This window comes from Barbus barbus, assembly GCF_936440315.1.
Source record: "Barbus barbus genome assembly, chromosome: 36".
NCBI lineage: Eukaryota > Metazoa > Chordata > Actinopteri > Cypriniformes > Cyprinidae > Barbus > Barbus barbus.
In genome coordinates, this window is record NC_136714.1 from 20,299,238 (window position 1) to 20,318,272 (window position 19,035).

Sequence of the window (19,035 nt, forward strand, 5' to 3'; positions counted from 1 at the left end):
ATTCATTACATCTGAGTTCCTTTGAAATTAAATGTTTATAATATATAGCATATTTGTAAGAAATATGTAGTTTCGATCAGATAAATTACAAGTGAAGTGAAGTGACATACTTCCAAGTATGGTGACCCATACTCGTCAAGGAATTCGTGCTCTGCATTTAACCCATCCAACGTGCACACACACAGCAGTGAACACACACACACTGTGAACACACACCCGGAGCAGCGGGCAGCCATTTATGCTGCGGCGCTCGGGGAGCAGTTGCTCAAGGGCACCTCAGTCATGGTATTGAGGGTGGAGAGAGCGCTGGACGTTCACTCCCCCCACCTACAATCCCTGCCGGCCCGAGACTCGAACCCGCAACCTTTGGATTACGAGTCTGACTCTCTAACCATTAGGCCACGACTTCCCCATCAATATGATGTTCATCATGTCCACCAGAAAGCAAATAGAAGACAGAGCTTACACAACGCATTTCCTTGTCCCCCCCCCCCCCCCCCCCCCCCCCCCCCGGTGTTTATTTTTTTATTTAATTATAGAAGGTATATTTTCTCACCACTGTAACAGAAGAAAGGCAAACTGGCAAAGCAGTTCTCATCTGTCCACTGGCCAAAATATTTTAAAGACACAGCTGTGCAGTGTTGAGCTCCTAGCTGTCCTGGGATATTTGCACTATTATCTGGTTCTGCAGCAACACCTTGGATTAATGGAAGCCAATATGTGAATGAAGAGTTGCTCTGATCTGACCACAGTCTGTTTCTGTAAAGACCAATCCATACATAATAACTATAAAAACGTGTAACATTCAGTATCTGTTGACGCTCTGTCTTATTCCTCACACTGGCTAGATCTGTGTATTGCTCTCTGCAGTAGCTCTGAGCTCCAGTCCAGGTCGTATAATATACCTTCTGAGGGGAATTTGCTCTACCTAAGAAAAATAATAATAATAATAATTCAGTTTATTTGTCTTTGTTTATCTGTATAATAAAAAAATAAATAATTTTATGAAAACACAAAAAAATTTACAAAAAATCACAGAATGAAAAATAATGTTTTTATATTCTTCCAAAAATTTGCGGTTGTGGAAGAAAAATACTGAACAATTTAGGAACTTTGACTTCATGAAAAAAAAAAAAAAAACTTGCAGTGTCTTACCATCGTAGCAAACAAATATGAAATGATATTCACAATAAGAATATCATCGAGCCAGTTTCCATTAGAATCCATGAAAACACACTCCCATCAAGTTCATTCCCATCAATGTCGTTCAGTTCATGATACCAGTTTCTGAAATCTCTCTCTCCTTCCTGATAGAAATCATTGTCTTTCAGTGACCATCTCCAGCTGTTCACATCATCATACAGTCCAATCCAGGCTGAACCATAGTAACTCCCATTAACTGTGTTAATCAGTCTGTTCATTTCCTCCATGTTATCAATGGTGGCCAGATCAGTGTAATTCTGTCTGCAGTATCTCTGAGCCTCAGTCCAGCTCTTAGACTCATTCACAAAGTTATACTGATGGGATGATACAAAAGCTGTAAAGGTGTTCAAGAAGTTCAACACAAGTTAAACTCTATGAACAGCATATGTGGCATACTTGTGCTCTTTCTTACTTATTAAACCAAGTATGTCTTACATATTATGATTCTTTGAATTGCATGAATTGTATGGCTTTTGCATCATAAACCACACACTGTCTGTACCTTCTCTTACTGAATGACACATTGGCATTGTGTGATAGTACAGTAAAGTGTCACAGTATGTATTGGTTGTTTAAATTGGTGTCTTTGTTTACTGTCAACTCTGTATTCTTGCTCCAGATCGAATTTAATAAATGGAGCCCATTCCAAATAGTCATTGATGGAGATTTTTTGGGGGTCTATTCTTATTCTAAGATAACTATGACTTGCAACTTACATATTGGCAAGTTGCTGAAAAGACAATCTAAAAATTGTGACTCGGCACAGTTTGTGATACTTAAAATAGATCTGTGTATATCTTACTGCCCTTCCATCCTCAAGGGCCCAGTAGAGTCCCCTGGAAGAGCAAAAATAATTAACATTTCAAATGGCTGTAAATCAAAGTGATTATAGTTTTAAGAAGAAATTTTGCAGGACAACTACTTATGCTGTGTTAATTAAATAATGTTGGACAGATTTTTCAAACATGTATGGAAAGGTGGTATAAAGGTGTTTAAAAGAGTGCTTTTAGTAAAATATCAAATTTCAGCCTGCCTCTTAAATATGTCATAAATGTTTGCTCAATGAACATGTTTAGATATACCTTTGTTCAAAAAAGATTGTCTTTTTCCCACATTTTATTATTAAACATTTAAACTTCATTACCCATAAGCCTCTGCCATTCAAACGTGAAAAATATGGCGCTGGTATTTGTAGTTTAATAAAGTTATGCTCAGGGTTAGGGTTACAATCTCGGTAAAGTGGTAATTTCTCACGACATAGCAACACTGCATTGTTAACTGAAGGTATTGCTGACGTAATAATAACAGCAAAACGTACTTTACAACATTAAGCTTTTTTTTTATTTGGGTTAAAAGATAGTCCAATCACAGCGAGTTCTGCGAGTGCCAAGGGAACTTCAAAGCCAATGGCAACCCAGCTGAGCTGAGACTCACACTTACTTGCCCATATATGGTCATTTGTGACAGGATCTTCTGGGTTCTTGTGGTGCATGGACAGACAATCCCTTAAATATTTATTTGTCTCCACTCAATATAAAATTGCAACAACAGATTGCATCATGTGGTTAACCTGACACAACAACAGATTTGTTGATTACAGTGATTTTTTTTTTCTTCAAACAAGAGCGTAATAGTTCCCATTGTATACATTTTTTACACTAATATTAATGTACAATGTTAAACTCAAAAGTTTGCATATAAGATGCCAAATAATACTCAAGGCTCCATTTGAAAAGTGCATATTTTCTTCTCTTTAACAAAATATTCAAAACAATATTTCAATCTTTTACAATTATTAGCTTTAAAAATATATCTCCTATAATCATTGTTTGCTTATATTGTGACTAAATGCAAGACAAATTAATGGATAATAATAATTATAATTTGAAAATTATAAAAGTCAACCATTTTGAGCAAGATATATACACACACACACACACACATATACAGTATATGCAGTGTAGATGTATACATACATAGTGATAGTGACAGGAGTGCAGTGCTCACAGTAGAGATGGGAGTGTTGACTGTAGAGGAGAAATTAATACAAGTAGACATGTTAAGACTGGAAGTTGGCAGTTAAGGGCTGAGACAGATGTGCTCCATGAGAGAGAGAGAGAGAGAGGTTTATAAGCTTTTGGAGGGGCTGACATTGTGGAAAGCTGATGGAGTAATCTGTGAGAAATCCTGCAAGAACTGAACACATGATGAACAATAAAAACATTGACAACTACAAATGGTAGACAACAACATAACTGCAGCGTGTATAACAGTAAACAGAATATTATTGTCTGTTGGTGTGGATGCTAAAATAGTTATCATTACAGTTCTTGCTCTTGGTGTGAACAACTTTAAGTGATCTGATTTGGCCAAATTAATTGAAGATCTGATTTGTCACATGAGAAGTTAAACTAGCATTTCCAGACTCTTGCTTCTTAGACAGACGTGTTCAATAAAACTCAACATGGAAAGAAAGGCAGACTATGAGGTGTGAACAGATATCATGTACTGATAGAACGGGAAGAGACAGCACCAATTTGTAAAGGTTAATAAAGAATACAATGGACTTAATAAACGTTATGATACAAACACTCTGACTACTTACAATGGGCACAATCTGCATATAAATACTGTAAAGCTGATATAAAGCCACCCAGCTTTATATCAAGCTGATGTAAAAGCTGCTTTGACACAATTTGCATTGTTAAAAGCGCTATACAAATAATATTGACTTGACTTGACTCTGCAGGAGAGTTGAAGCAATGGCCAATGGCAGCAGCAGGAGTAAAAGTCGTAGAATTTAGTATGAATACACTTGTACAATATGAAATGAATTTGCTGACTTGATATTGGGGGGTTTTATGACCCTTTGTCTAAGAGCATGGTTCGAAAGGCTCTAGCGGTATATACTTTGATTAAATTACACACACACCTGGCATTCTATGAGAAGGTGGTGTACACCAAAGTGTGCGTCATCAAATGACCATTCATTTGGTAGGAGACACGATATAGGTGGGGTTACATTAACTAGTACTTCACTCATAAAGCATGCATAAAACAAAATACAATGCAAGAGATACTATACAAGATAGTTAAAATCATACACACAAGGTCCTGGGATGCATGTTTATCTGTAGAAAGGTTTGTCTATGAGTGACAAGGAGGAAAGTTTTGTTTGTATGGGGATTGTGTGGGTTTCAGAAGGGTCCGTTCTTATGGCACGTCACATCTCACATACTTTTGAGCAATAAAACAGTCTTATCAGATGGTTGCCCTGGTAACTGAGCCCTTTAGAGTGCTCTTTCGGGGGGAAGGGTCCATAGACCCTCACAGATTGTTTGTTGAATGAGAGGGTTTTCTGGATTATTCATTAAATATAATGAATAAATGTGTGTCTGATTGGTCCAAATGCTACAGCAGCTTCTCACGCTCCTATAGCCGGACAGTTGGTGGGCTGGAACAACCTGGTTGTCCGTTTCCTGAAGGGTTCTAGGAGGCTCCATCCGCCCGACCCCTCACAGTCCCTACATGGGACCTGCCCACGGTCCTGAGAGCCCTCAAAGGCGCCCCCTTTGAGCCACTACAGTCTGCAAGCTGACAAAACACTGTTGCTCAAAAACTATGGCGCTAGCATCGGTGAAGCGAGTATGTGACTTGCAGGCTCTCTCAATAAGCCCTGCCTGTCTTGAGTTTGGGCCTAACGACTCTAAGGTCGTCCTAAAGCCAAGACATGGTTATGTGCCTAAGGATATCTCGATGGTTAGTTGACGCTATCTCACTAGCATACTTCTCCCTGGGCCTCCAGAGCCCCATTGGAGTGAGAGCCCATTCCACTAAAGGCGTGGCCTCTTCCTGGGCGTGGTCTAGTGGTGTGTCCATGGCAGACATTTGTGCGGCATTTGTCCAGTTTCTATAACTTGGATGTTCCGGCCTTACAGGCCCGGGTTTTATCTGCTTAAGTGGCACAAGCCTATCTAAGCGGTTTATTCTCAGGCATAGCCTGATTCTTCAGAACGCTCTTGGCCCTATTGCTAGTACTGAGGCTGTACTTATGACCGTTGGAACGATTATCTAGGGCCGGGCTGACCTCTATGAGTTCAGCCATCTTGCCTCCAGCAGGACAATCTTCCTGCTCATAATTGATCCCTCTGAGCCTTAATTGCTCAAGGGCAGTTTATATCAGTCGTACCTCTTCATGGCATGGCGGGATTGTATTTGTTCCCCATTAGCGTCTCGCGACACAGTACAAGTGAAGTATCGAAAGGGAATATACTCGGTTACTTACGTAACCTTGGTTCCCTGAGATACAGGAACGAGTACTGCGTGCCATGCCATTCCGCTGCATGACTCAGCGTCGTCGCTTCAGTCGAACTGGCCTGATTTCCTATGGCGAAGCGCCCGGTTATAAAGCCAGATGGCCCCGCCCATTCTGGCGGGCTTTACCGCCATAGGCTCGTGCAGCGCCACTGCCGAGCCATTGGTTCATTTTTTATTCACTGCACGAACCAATGGCCGTGCAGTCACACTGTGTGATTGAAAAAGTCTTCAGTCCTCGGAGAAAAAGGAGTTTTCCCCATTAGCGTCTAGCAACACAGTACTCATTCCCGTATCTCAGGGAACTGAGGTTGATTAAGTAACCGAGTACGTTTTTTGGTTAGTGCATTATGTTTTTGATTCAGGCCAACTAAGCCAAGACATGTTCCAGAGATTTTACTACAGTGACGACAAATACAACTAGTGTTTTACCAAAAGGAAACTCAATATTTACATATATAAAAAAAAATATTTTCAATTGGAATGTCTTACCATCATAGCAGACAAATGAGTAATAACGGTCACATGAAGAATCAAACCATTTTCCATTATAATCCATGAAAACACACATTTCATTCCCAGCATTGTTTGGTTCATGATAAAAGTATATGAAATCTCTCTCTCCTTCCTGATAGAAATCATTGTCTTCCAGTGACCATCTCCAGCTGTTCACATCATCATACAGTCCAATTCATTTCCTCCATGTTATCAATGGTGGCCAGATCAGTGTAATTCTGTCTGCAGTATCTCTGAGCTTCAGTCCAGCTCTTAGACTCATTAAAAAAGTGATACTGATGGGCTGATGCTGTCAGGGCAGAGAAAAATGTAATGATACAAAAGATACATCTTCGATCAAGTCATTATTTATTATTATTTTATCAGTTCCTTTATTTTGTGATGTTCTAATATTACCTATTCTTATTTGTTACTTTGTCTCACTGTTTAAAAAACACAAGTTATTTACTGATTTATTTTTCAGGCTAAATATCTACTCACCAGTGTAGCAAATGAAAGGTAATGCAGTGTTGCAGTTTTCATCTGTCCAGTTCCCAGAGTCACTAAATGACACTGCAGTGCAGTATTCACTATTTCCAGCATTATCTGGCTGTCCTGTCCTCCAGTTACTAAATGAAGAGTTGCTTTGATCGGACCAAGATCTGGTTCTGTACAGTCCAATCCAAGCAACCGAATAATATGGAATTAATGATTTAACTCTATAGTTTTCAACCTCATTCCTGATACTGACAAGATCTGTGTGATGTTCTCTGCAGTAACTCTTGAGCTTCACTCCAGGTTTTGGATTCGTAAACCAACACATAACTTGCACTAGCATTCACTCTTCCTGTGGGGAAGTAATTTAAATATGTCAAATATCATGGAATCATAAATATTTTATTCCAATTTTTTAAGAGTCCAACAGCATTTCTCACCATCATAGCAAACAAAACGATATCTATAGGAACAAAAGGCTTCACTCCATATTCCCTGATGATATGACATGTACACACACAGACTCTGTCCATACGAGTTCACTGGTTGCTGAACATACCAGCTTTTAAAACCTCCTCCTAATGCTGTGTTATCCAGTGACCATCTCCAGCTGTTCAGATCATCATACAGACCAATCCAAGTTGATCCATAGTAAGTGCCATGTACTGTTTTAATCAGCCTTTTCATTTCCTCCATGTTATCAATGGTGGCCAGATCAGTGTAATTCTGTCTGCAGTATCTCTGAGCTTCAGTCCAGGTCTTAGATTCAGACACAAAGTGATACTGACGGGTGCATGAAGATTGTGTGCAGGTTCCTGTGAATTGTTTTACATCACAGAAAAAAAAAGTGTTGCTATGAGCTGGTGACTGATGTACCAATAAACCATGATATTGTAAACAAATTGTTATTGTACAAATTAGTTGTTAATTATTTTTCTGTCATGACTGCATAACAATTACAATGGATTGATATAAAAACAGGTTAAATATGTTGTATATTTGTCAAAATTGAATCTTTCATGTTGGAGAAAGGTGTTTAAACTCTTTCTCATTACTGCCAAATAATGACATCTAACAAAGCAAGTGAACTTACTGCTGTAACAGAAGGAAGGCATACTGGATAAACAAATCTCATCTGTCCATCGGCCTGAATATCTGAATGATACTGCAGTGCAGTGCTGATATCCATATTCATAAGCATGGTTAACGCCGTTATCTGGTTGCGCCTGTGAACCAGGAATTTGTGGCCTCCAGTTTTGATATGGAGTATTCTGTCTGTTTGACCAAATTCTGTTTCTGTACAGTCCGATCCAGATTCCATATCCATATGTTCTCTCATGGATCCTCTGGTTCTCAGTCTGATTTCTCACATTGGCAAGATCTGTGTGATGATCTCTGCAGTATCTACGAGCCTCTGACCAAGTTTTCCAGTTATAGATAAAGATGTAAATCTGCGTGGCATTCTCTCTGCCTGAGATATTGAATATGACAAATGTATATGCGCATTAGCTCTTACTGAAAAAAAAAAATCTAATTTATATAAACAAATAAAAATGTCCTTACCATCATAGCAAACAAATGGCAGTGTGTTGTCACATGACAAATCATACCATTTTCCATTATTATCCATGTAAACACACAGCTGGTTCCCACCACTGTTGTCTGGTTCATGATACCAGTTCCTGAAATCTCTCTCTCCTTCCTGATAGAAATCATTGTCTTTCAGTGACCATCTCCAGCTGTTCACATCATCATACAGTCCAATCCAGGCTGAACCATAGTAACTCCCATTAACTGTGTTAATCAGCCTGTTCATTTCCTCCATGTTATCAATGGTGGCCAGATCAGTGTAATTCTGTCTGCAGTATCTCTGAGCCTCAGTCCAGGTCAAAGACTCATTCACAAAGTTATACTGATGGGATGATGTTGATGCTATCAATAGAGGAAACAAATGAAGTTGTGTGTATGTTGAATACGAAATTGAATACTTTGTGTTTCGAAGTATCCTAAATATTTCTGTGAATTCAGTGGAGTCCAAACTCTGAGACTGCTACCAAATATTTAGCATTTTTTACAGTTAATGAAATCTTTACTATTTAAAATGATGTGATCAGCACTGAGCGATAAATTGGATTGAAAAATGGATGCAAAAATCAAAACGTGTTGTTGTTTTTTTCCTTTTACTTTAATGACATCAGCCATCAAACTGCATGAACTTCTCATGTTTGTGTCAAACCTTATGATCATGTTCTCAAATATGATTTTAGATTATCCAAAAAGCATGTCCTTTTCGTACAAAGGAGATCACATGATCAGTGTATTCAGCGTCATAACATTTATTTTACAGTTGTAAGTTCTAAAAGCTAGTTTATTTGCAGATTTAGATTAGACTTTGAAACACGGATTTTCAATATAGTCTTAGACTCTTTAACCTCATTAAACTGTATGTCTGTACTTTCTTGCAATCGATATGATCACATTGAGGCAATATGGGATAGAGGTCATGGATTACTTTCCAAGCTAGAAAATGTTAATGACAAAAAGGTCAATTATTCATCCTCATGTTGTTACAAAATAAATGTCTTTCTTCTGTAGAACATCCAAGAAGATATTTTGAGGTTATTTATTTATTTATTGCATTCCACAGAAGTGAATACAGAAGAAATGCAAACAGATTTGGAATGACATGAGGGAGACTAAATTATGAATTAAGAATTTTGGGTGAACTATTAGCCTGTTAAAGGGCCGTTCATACCAAGAATGATAACTATAATGGTAACTACATTAGTTTCCACACCAATGCATGATACAATTCTATTTTTAAGCACACTGCAGTTATGGTGTCTGCCACTTTAAATGCGCAAGTGAATTCTGATTGGCTAATTGTCAAAGTTTTTATCACCCATCAGCTGGAAAAAAAATTATTCTAAAATATCCTAATCTAATATCCTTCCTTATCATTATTATAGTTATGCTGTGTATTTGTATTGCTATTGTTATCGTCCGTGGTCTGAACGACCTTTGAGATCTACTCACCATTGTGGCAAAAGAAAGGAAATGCATAATTGCAGTTTTCATCAGTCCACTTCCCAGAGTCACTAAATGACACTGCAGTGCAGGATCCTACAGTATCTGGTTGCCATGTGCTCCAGTAAGTAAATGTAGAGTTGCTCTGATCTGATCAAGATCTGGTTCTGTACAATCCAATCCAAACATTTCGATAATAATTATTTTGTAATAAATACTGGATCTTCTGGTTTTCTGTCTCATTCCTGATACTGACGAGGTCTGTGTGATATTCTCTGCAGTAACTCTGAGCTTCAGTCCAGGTTCTGTACTGGTAACTGAAAACATAAGTAGCACTGGCATTCTGTCTTCCTGAAAAATATGAATATCAAATTTAGTTTAGAGAAAGGATGGTTTAATTGTTTTCTATTTTGTTCACCATTTTATGCATTTTAAAGGAACAGCTCACCATCATAGCAGACCGTAAGATAAAATGCATTGGAGCAGCTTGCTGCATACCATATCCCATTGTATATATAAACACACAGACTTTGTCCTCCATAATTCCCTGGTCCTTGGTTATACCAGTTCCTAAAGTTTTTCTCTTCAACCTTGAAGAAATCACTGTCCTCTAGAGTCCATTTCCAACTGTTCAGATCATCATAGAGTCCAATCCAGGCCAAATCATTGGAATAATCATTCACTTTGTCAATCAACTGGACAGTTTGTTGTTCATTTTCAATGGTGGCCAGATCAGTGTATTTCTCTCTACAGTATCTCTGAGCTTCTGCCCAAGTCTTGGATTCATTCACAAAGACATACTGAGGGGCACACAGTGTGAGGGTAAAGAAACCTGTCGAAAACACAAAAGTTGTCTTATGTTGAGATCACATGACCACATCACATGATACTATCTCAGTTACGTATGTCCATTATCAGACACTAGAGGCCTTGTCCCACTTTCCACACTTTCATGATGTAATGGCACTTTGACTGTTGGGTAGAAGGCTGCTGTGGAGCTCGCCTTAGTGTGGGTTTGGCAGAAGTGCACATTGAGGGCGCATAGTGGCTGCAAAGGGGTCTTTTGTGTGCACCCTTCTGAAAGCTAACATGACGAATGGGACAGCAACCATTGGAAGTCCGTAAGAAAATCCATTTCTATAATGGCAGTGAAAACTGACCATTAATTATCCTGATAGGTGTCAGTATAAGGTCCAAACCACAAACCCCCATAAAAACCAAAAATATTTATCTATACACCACTGTGACTCTCAAAATGACCTGTACATTCAAAAGAAGACAAGAAATAAACCCCCACTTTTTTCATTCCTTCCTTGGCCATGACAAGTGTTTTTGTTTAGATCTACAACCACACATTAACATTTTATATCATATAAATATAAAACATAATATTTCTCACAAGAAAGCTTGGCAGCCCTAACATGAACGTTTTGTCTTTTAGTTCATGTGTATCTTTTCAAATATTATTGACTCCCAGTGGTTGCTTTTACACTAAATTGTAGCAGAGATTTATTTTTTTTTACTTCTTTAAAATTGCTTCTTTTGGTTATTTTTAGACTGGAAAAATTAAGGAAATGACATTAAACAAGCCAAATGGTTGTAACACATTAACAAGGAAGAGCAGCAGTAGCTCCGATGTAAGATTTACAGTGGTGGAATTACAAACAAGAAATGCACATTCTGAAGACAATAAATTAATAACTGGGAATTTTATAAAGCTGACTCATCTCAAACCGCACTGATTTTTATTCAACAAAATGCTCTCTAGAATGAGAATATGCCTTCCTTAATACCTCCTGCCGCCAACTAAATCATGTTTGTGGCTGACTTAAGCTATTTGTTTTTTAAGAGATGATATGATATGTCCAATTCCAACTTGTGTTTCAATATGTCACAGAAAAGAAAACTGCACTCATCAAGCCAAGATCAACCTGCACATTCTTGACCATCTTTTCCCTGAACAACCAATGGGTGCCACCATGATCACTGGCTACTGTTTTCCATGTCCAGGTATAAATTAAGCTGGGAAAATATGAAACAATGATCATCTAAGAATTATTACCTGTTTTTTCAAGCAGCAATGCATATGCTAGGGACTTGTGCAAAGTTGTTCAACATAAAATTGGACACATTTTCAAAAGGTCAACAAAACAACTTTTGCTTTTACATAACGAGAATATTCTTGCTCAGTTTACACAAAACAACAAACTGACTATTATTATTGAGGCACAAATAAAAAAATTATTGTAAAAAAAAAAAAACCCAACAAATTGCAGTAGTCAATGTTTGTACAATCAAACCCCCACCTTCCCCAGATAATATTTGAAATAACCAAGATTAGACTAAAATAACTAAAAATGTTCCATACCTGAGAACAGTAGAAGTGAAAACATGACTGTGGAGAAAAACTATGCCTGTTATAATATAAATATTAAAAAAAGAATAATAATAATAATAAAATAATTATAAATATGTTACAAAATTGTTTGTTAAAATTGCAACTTACCGTTAGGATTTTTTTGCCATAAAAAAAAAAATCATAATGTGGGTGTTACTCATTTCTTTAACATCACAAAACCTGTTAGGTGGCTTAATTAACTTACCAACTTTTTTTAAGCAGAACTTAACATTAACAAACTTGTCAAGATTACTTTATTATAAGCATAAAGTGAAAGTCTTGCTGTATATGGAAGAATATATGAATGATTTTGTTCATGTTCAGCAGCCTTCCATTCAAATTCAACATTCTTATAAAAAAATAAAAATAAAAAATGCATCAGGATCTTTATCATTGTTGATGGTGATTTAAATTATGACTTATACATTTTATATTTCAACAGCTTCATTCTCAAATACCAAAAACTGAAACTAAAACAGAAGTATTTTACAGAGGTCAACTGCCAGACACCCTCCCCCACATACATTTTTAAATAACCAAGATAAGGATTTAACATAAGTAAAAAGTTTCCATACCTGAGAATAATACCAGTGAAAACATGACTCTGGAGGAAAATTATGCCTGTTGTATTGCAATAGATCATTTGTATAGGAGTTAAAAAGTAATTAAGCACCAGTTCTGTCAAAATTGTTGTTGACCTCAAGTGTCAAGCTGTTTTTATATTCATTGAAAAAATGTGGGTGGGATCTTCTTCAAAATCACAAAACCTGTTGGGTTGCCCAAGCTACCAGCCTGAGTTTGTTAGACCTTAGCAAATGCATAAAGTAAGAGACATGCTGTAAATTAAAGAATACATGAATTAATTTCTGTTCATCAGCGTTCCATTCAATTTCTACAGTGACTTTTCATACAAAAAAAGGCATTGGAACTTCAAGAAATATGAATCCAGAACTTGATATCATGAAATAAGGGAATTGTGTACCAAAGTCAAGACCTGACAAAGCGCAAGACAAACCACAATTAGTCTGGGAGAGGTATTGAAAAAACAAATCAAGTAGCTAAACAGAAATGACAAATCAAAGCAAATCAGTGTAACTCAGCCACATGAAAACTTGCAAGATACAATAGAACAATACAATATAGGAACTATTTCTTTTCAAAATATTTTTTTAATGTTATACTAGGCCTCTTTTACCATTCTATAGTTAAATGTATAAAAATAAATTCAATACAATAATAATTATACAGATTATGTCCAAGGAGGAATTTACGTATCAGATGTCTGTGTGTCATGGTTATGTCTCTAAACAAATAAAGAAATATGATATACCGATGTGATTGTAGACTATGTTTGCACAGTTTCAGTGAAAGATACCATCCAAACATATTATGCACAGATTGTTTCAGAATGTGAACTGTTTACCTGAATTTATTGGCAACATGTATCTAACCTACTCTACTAAAATTGACATTTTTGTTTTTAATCATAAATCATTATTTTTTGCAGTACCAGACCCATTCATATTATTATTTTTTCATTTTTTAATTTCTTTTTGTTTAAATCAACAACATTGCTGTGTTACTCACCACTATCCTTTACATTGTTTTCACAATCTGTAAATTCTTATTGCATTAATGGTGATTGTACTAAATAGACATGATCAGGCTGAATGTGTTTTAAAAGAGAAAGCAACTGTCTGTACTTGTATAATGCAAAGACAGATGAACAAGGTGCCAGAGAGTTAAAACAAACCCTGTAAGTTCACATTTTACTGGCTATATGAAAACTGAAAGTGAGAAACACATGACAGAACCATATAGAAAACTTTTGATTATCTCAGTCCTTTATCAAAAACACCTGTGTATGCATGACATTTCCCTCATCCACCTGAATCTAACAGCTCTGTTGATGCTCTGAAGTGATGAGTGTATCATCAAACTTTGTTTGTCCTGCTTGTATGATAGCACTAGAGACACAATTGTCCCAGCTAAAAAGATCCAGCACTTAACTTATGGGGTGGTGATGGCGCAGTGGATAAGACACGTGCCTTTGGTGTGAGAGACCCGGGTTCGAATCCACTGTGAGACACCAATGTGTCCCTGAGCAAGACACTTAACCCCTAGTTGCTCCAGAAGCGTGCGACCTCTGACATATATAGCAATTGTAAGTTGCTTTGGATAAAAGCGTCAGCTAAATGAATAAATGTAAATGTATCATTATGTGAACCAATAAAACGTCTTTAAAAATTACTAATATAGCCAACATTTCATAGTGTGCTACATGATTTTTAAGTTATGTCCAGGTAAGCAAGTTTGCAGGTTTAGTGTCGGCTGAGATAAATATAGATTCTAGATTATTAGATAAAATCATGCTTTTAAAAGGAATGTTGAGGTTTCAGATCAAGTAAAGCTCTACTAACAGCATTTGTGACATGCTTTTGATTGCCACTGACATATCGGACAAATCTTGACATATCTCTGTTTTAAAAACAAGCAGAAGTTAAGCACTTACATTGGAAGTTGTGCATTATGCAAGGTTAAAAAGCACAAGTTGTAAAGTTGAGCAAACCGTCCTTTATAAAATGTTTCCTGAATAAAGTTAGACTGTTGTATACAACATGCAAGGACACTAGATTTCTTTTCATTAAATAAAATGATTTAAAACATTTATATTCATTACAATTAAAGCTGAAACCTTGGATTAATATAATTATAATTATATTATATAGCTATAATTAGAAATAATTTAATTAAATTATAAGCAGTTTTAATTCTAAAGAGCTTGCTTAGGCCATCTTATATTCTCTTTTGTATGAGATAAACACAGGTTAAATATGTGAACCCTGGGACGTTTTTATTATGTTGACATAGGTACGTATTGCTGTGTTTTTATTATGTTGCTACAGGTACGTACTGCGGCGGTTCAGAATTCAAATATCCGGGGTCTGTCCCTAAAAGTTAATGCTCTATTGTGAAATATGCCCTACACCAAACCCAACCCTAAACCTACCCGATAGTGTTAACAAATGCAAAACTGGTATAAAAATGTATTTGTTGATGCAACCGTGCCATTTCAACTTGCTTTTATGCAGATTTTAACTGTTTTGTCGAACCGTAGTTACACGTGATTCGAACTGGGGCTCCTCGCCTTCTAAGTACGGCCCCGTACTCCGTGAGCTACCGAACAAACTTTCTGTCTGTGAAAACCCATAGATACGAGGCTGGATATGTGCGATGCTAACGTTCAAAAGCATCAGTTTTCAAATCTCCCAGCATTTTAATGTTGTTTTGAAGTCGTAACATGATATTCTTAAAGTAATTGTGCGGAAAAATACGCTTTATTAATCAAAACTCTGTAAATTTGTGTGAAAAGGAGTAAAAGGTGTCTGAGTTTTACTATAGTGTTTGTTTCTTTAGGAAACTGAAACTGCAGTAATATGTAGTTATTGGTACGTATTTCGTGTCTTGCTAAAAAGTGCACCCAGGTACATAAATGCCATGAGACTACCTAACAAGCACAGAACGTTCCCCTAACGTTCCCATATGGTTCCCATTTGGTTATTTTTTTGGGAACCAAATAAGAATTCTCTAGGAACGTTCTCTGTAGGTTATTTTTAGGTTTAATTTTATAACTTAAAAAGAACCTTCCCAGAACGTTCCCTGCAGGTTATTTTTAGTTGTCATAACTATGTAAACTAATTAAAACTTTGCAGATGTTTCTGATTATTCTAATGCTGAAATGTTTATTTTTAATCATAAACAAACTATTTTTGCATAATTTCATGTCTGAAATAAGCTTTTAATAAAGTGTAGACATCAAAGTAGTCAAATCACATTATAATGATAATTTAATTCAAATTGTATATCTGAAATATATCTTACTGACTGACTAACACTCGTTTATTGATCTCTTTATTGAATAATTACTTATAATTAATAAATATCGAGAGTAAATATTGTGATTTCAGAGAGATTTGACAAGTAATTGAAATATTAACTGAGAAGTTTTTGTTTACGGACCGACAGAGAGAAGCACATCGTTAATTCAGTGGTAAGAAATGAATGTAATATTAAAGTCAAATAAATGTTATTCATTTTTAATGTCTGTAAATATAAAATTCACATTTTTAAAACCCAATATTTTGTTGAAGTCATTGTTATTTGGTTCTTAAGAAATGTAATATCTGGGTTGGGCTATTAAATGGTAGACTACATGGTAGTTATAATAAAGAAATCTTACATATTAACGGATAATTCAATCTCATTTAATGCTCCTTATGATGGTTAAATGTGCTCTGATTATCTTTGAACGTTCTGGGAACCAAAAATTGTTAGCTGGGTAGGCTGCTTTTATGTGTGCTGAAAAAAAAGTGGAAGCTGCAAAAGAGGAAGGGATAAGAGCTTGAGGTAAGCAGTTTTAGGTTTTAGCGCCATGCATGTCGCGTTGATTTCATGTCGCATTTTTATTGGTTAGTCAGTAAACGTGGATTGTACCAGCAAACACAATGTGTGATGATCATGCTGTATCGTCAGCTATCTTTGGTCGCAAGACCATGGCAACAGCTGTCTTTTGAACCTCTCTCACTATTTGACACAGAACCACCGATTAGGAGCCACGATCACAGAAAATGCAAGATTGCTTTACGATGCCAGTGTTTTGTCTGAGACAGCCGAAAATCGTGCAGTGTGTTTCGGGCTTACGCCTGTGGGAAAAACTGTAGCAGTCGTCAATAAAAAGATGGGGACAGGGGCGTCGCTAGTTGGGGGAAAAGGGTGACAGAGTGCATAGAGCCAGGGCCGTCCCTAGTGGGGTGAAAGGTGGTGAGGATTATAGGGGCCCACGGCTGATGGAGGGCCCCTTGGCGATCTCAACCGAGTGGCTGAGGCCAGCCTAAAAAGACACCCAGGACAGTGGACTGGCCACTGCTGTGCGTCGTCACGAAAGTTTATCATTTACACCTGTTTTTAAGCCTTGCCAATTTAAACATTCAAAATGGACTACCAGTGAAATTGATTAAAAAAAAAATTGGGACCAAAAATTATTCAGACACTTTGACCTGACCATGTTTTGTTTAAGTGTTTTTTCTTTAATTGCTAATGCAACCTTTTTACAGACTGAACAGAGTAGTTTCTTTATGTTTAGTTTTTTTTAACTACAAATTTGATAGTTTATTATTACTTATTATTTATTGTAATAAAAAACATACAACCATGGTAATGAGGACCATGGTTTTACCACCATCCTACTAATACTAGTCAGCTAAACTCTGGATTCTAGAACTTCTAGAGGGTCAAGGGTAACCAAAATGGTTTGGTAACATTCTACAAAATCCTCAAAACGATGACAGAATTTATTAGTAGTAACTTTCCAGCAGCTTAAAATCAATGCTTTACTGTCAAGTGCTTTTCTATGTGACAAAAATTATTGAGTTTGAATGGATTTGTTGTGATTTCAGTAATATCTAACATTTATGTCCTGTTTTATTTATTTATACATTTATTCACTCGAATTGAAGCATGATCCATCAAAACATTCAAGTGGGAATTTGTGGGAACGTTACGATCGCAACTCGTGATTTTGAGGGGCCCCTTTGCAAATTCAGTGCACAGGGCCCAGAATTCCTAGCGACGGCCCTGGATGGAGACACAACACAAGGTTGTGGCTATACTGCTGTGGTATTGCTGTAAAAATTAACTTTAATCATTGATTCTTCACAGAGTCATCCTTTGGCAGTTAAAAAAATAAAATAAAATTGGATCCAACCCCAGCATAATTTTGGACAAACCTATAACTCATAGTATAGTTTGTTTTAACAACTCGTTTAAATGATTCAGAGTTGACTCTTTCTTTTGAGAGAAAATAACTTTATACACGGTGCACTTTCAGATTTAAAAAACTTTGCAGGCTGTTTTCATTTATAGAGCTGTGTTACACACTGCATGAAAGGGAATTTTCAAAAATCCATTAAAGGGCACGTTAACTTTGCTGTAGATTAAAATAGAGATTAATAAAAGCTAAACCGTGTGTGTGTGTGTGTGTGACGTTGCTTTTGCATTTTCTTTGGCCAAATATCCACCCCCAGCATAATTTTGTGAGATCAGTTTCACAGTTTGCACTGTATTATTCTTATGGTTTAGATGCAAAAAGGGAGAGTGCTTTCAAAGTCCTACCCACTCTGCTTCCCCAATCAATATACAAGAACGGAGGAAAGGTCTTCAGACCCACAACCACAGAATCCTGGAAGTCATTCATTTGATGCACAACCTGTACGTTTTTTTTTTACTCTATACACGGTACTGTGCAAAAGTTTTAGGCCACTAGTATTTTTAACAGTTAAAAATGGTTTTAAGTTATTTCTATCTTTTTGCTGTAGTGTGTCAATAGGAAATATCAGTTTACATTTCCAAACATTAATTTTGCCATTAATAGTAATAATCCAGTGAGATTTTAGTGCTCCACACAGAGATCTGATCTGATCATCATGATATGAATGACATGAAGAAACAGAACAAACTGAGACAGACTAAATCCAGAAGAACTGTGGCAACCAAGATGCTTAAAGAAACCTACCTGCAAAGTTACAGTGCTGTAGAAAGTTTTAGACACTTGTGAAAAAATGCTGTAAAATGAGGATGCTGTCAAAAATAATGTCATAAATAGATTTTCTTTATCAATTAACTTCTATTAACGAAATTAAATCAACATTTGGTGTGATCATCCTTTAAATTTAAAGCAGCTTTTGCCCTCGGTGCACTTGAGCAGAGTTTCTTTTGTGTGCATTTTTTTGTGTTGTGTAATTGTATTACAGAAAAATAATAATTTTACATTCCTTTGTGATTGTTATTTTTTATTATTGGTAAATATAAAGGTAGCAAGGCAATGAGACAACAAATAACCCAATGTTTAGGTTTTAACCCAGCAACACTGACCCACTGGTTGGGTCAAATAAACAACCCAGCGCGCGTTCTGTCCCATAGTTACCCATCGGCTGGGTTCATACAGCACTTTTAGAGTGTAGAAATAACACACATCAGGCTCAAAGCTATATTTTAGTGTCCTAAATACTGATAACGGTATTGCAAAAATGGCAAACCCCACTGAA

The 19,035-nt window shown here is 36.6% G+C and overlaps 1 pseudogene across 1 annotated transcript; it reads right to left on the reverse strand.

Annotated features, from left to right (window-relative positions):
* Window positions 1–1,184: 1,184 nt before the first annotated feature.
* On the reverse strand, window positions 1,185–10,446 carry LOC306855988 (macrophage mannose receptor 1-like; annotated as a pseudogene). Its single transcript has 7 exons — window positions 10,437–10,446; window positions 10,064–10,366; window positions 9,544–9,885; window positions 8,071–8,439; window positions 6,514–6,859; window positions 6,010–6,322; window positions 1,185–1,537 (listed from the first exon to the last, which is right to left on the reverse strand). The product of its transcript is annotated as a macrophage mannose receptor 1-like (transcript).
* Between the last annotated feature and the right edge of the window lie 8,589 nt (window positions 10,447–19,035).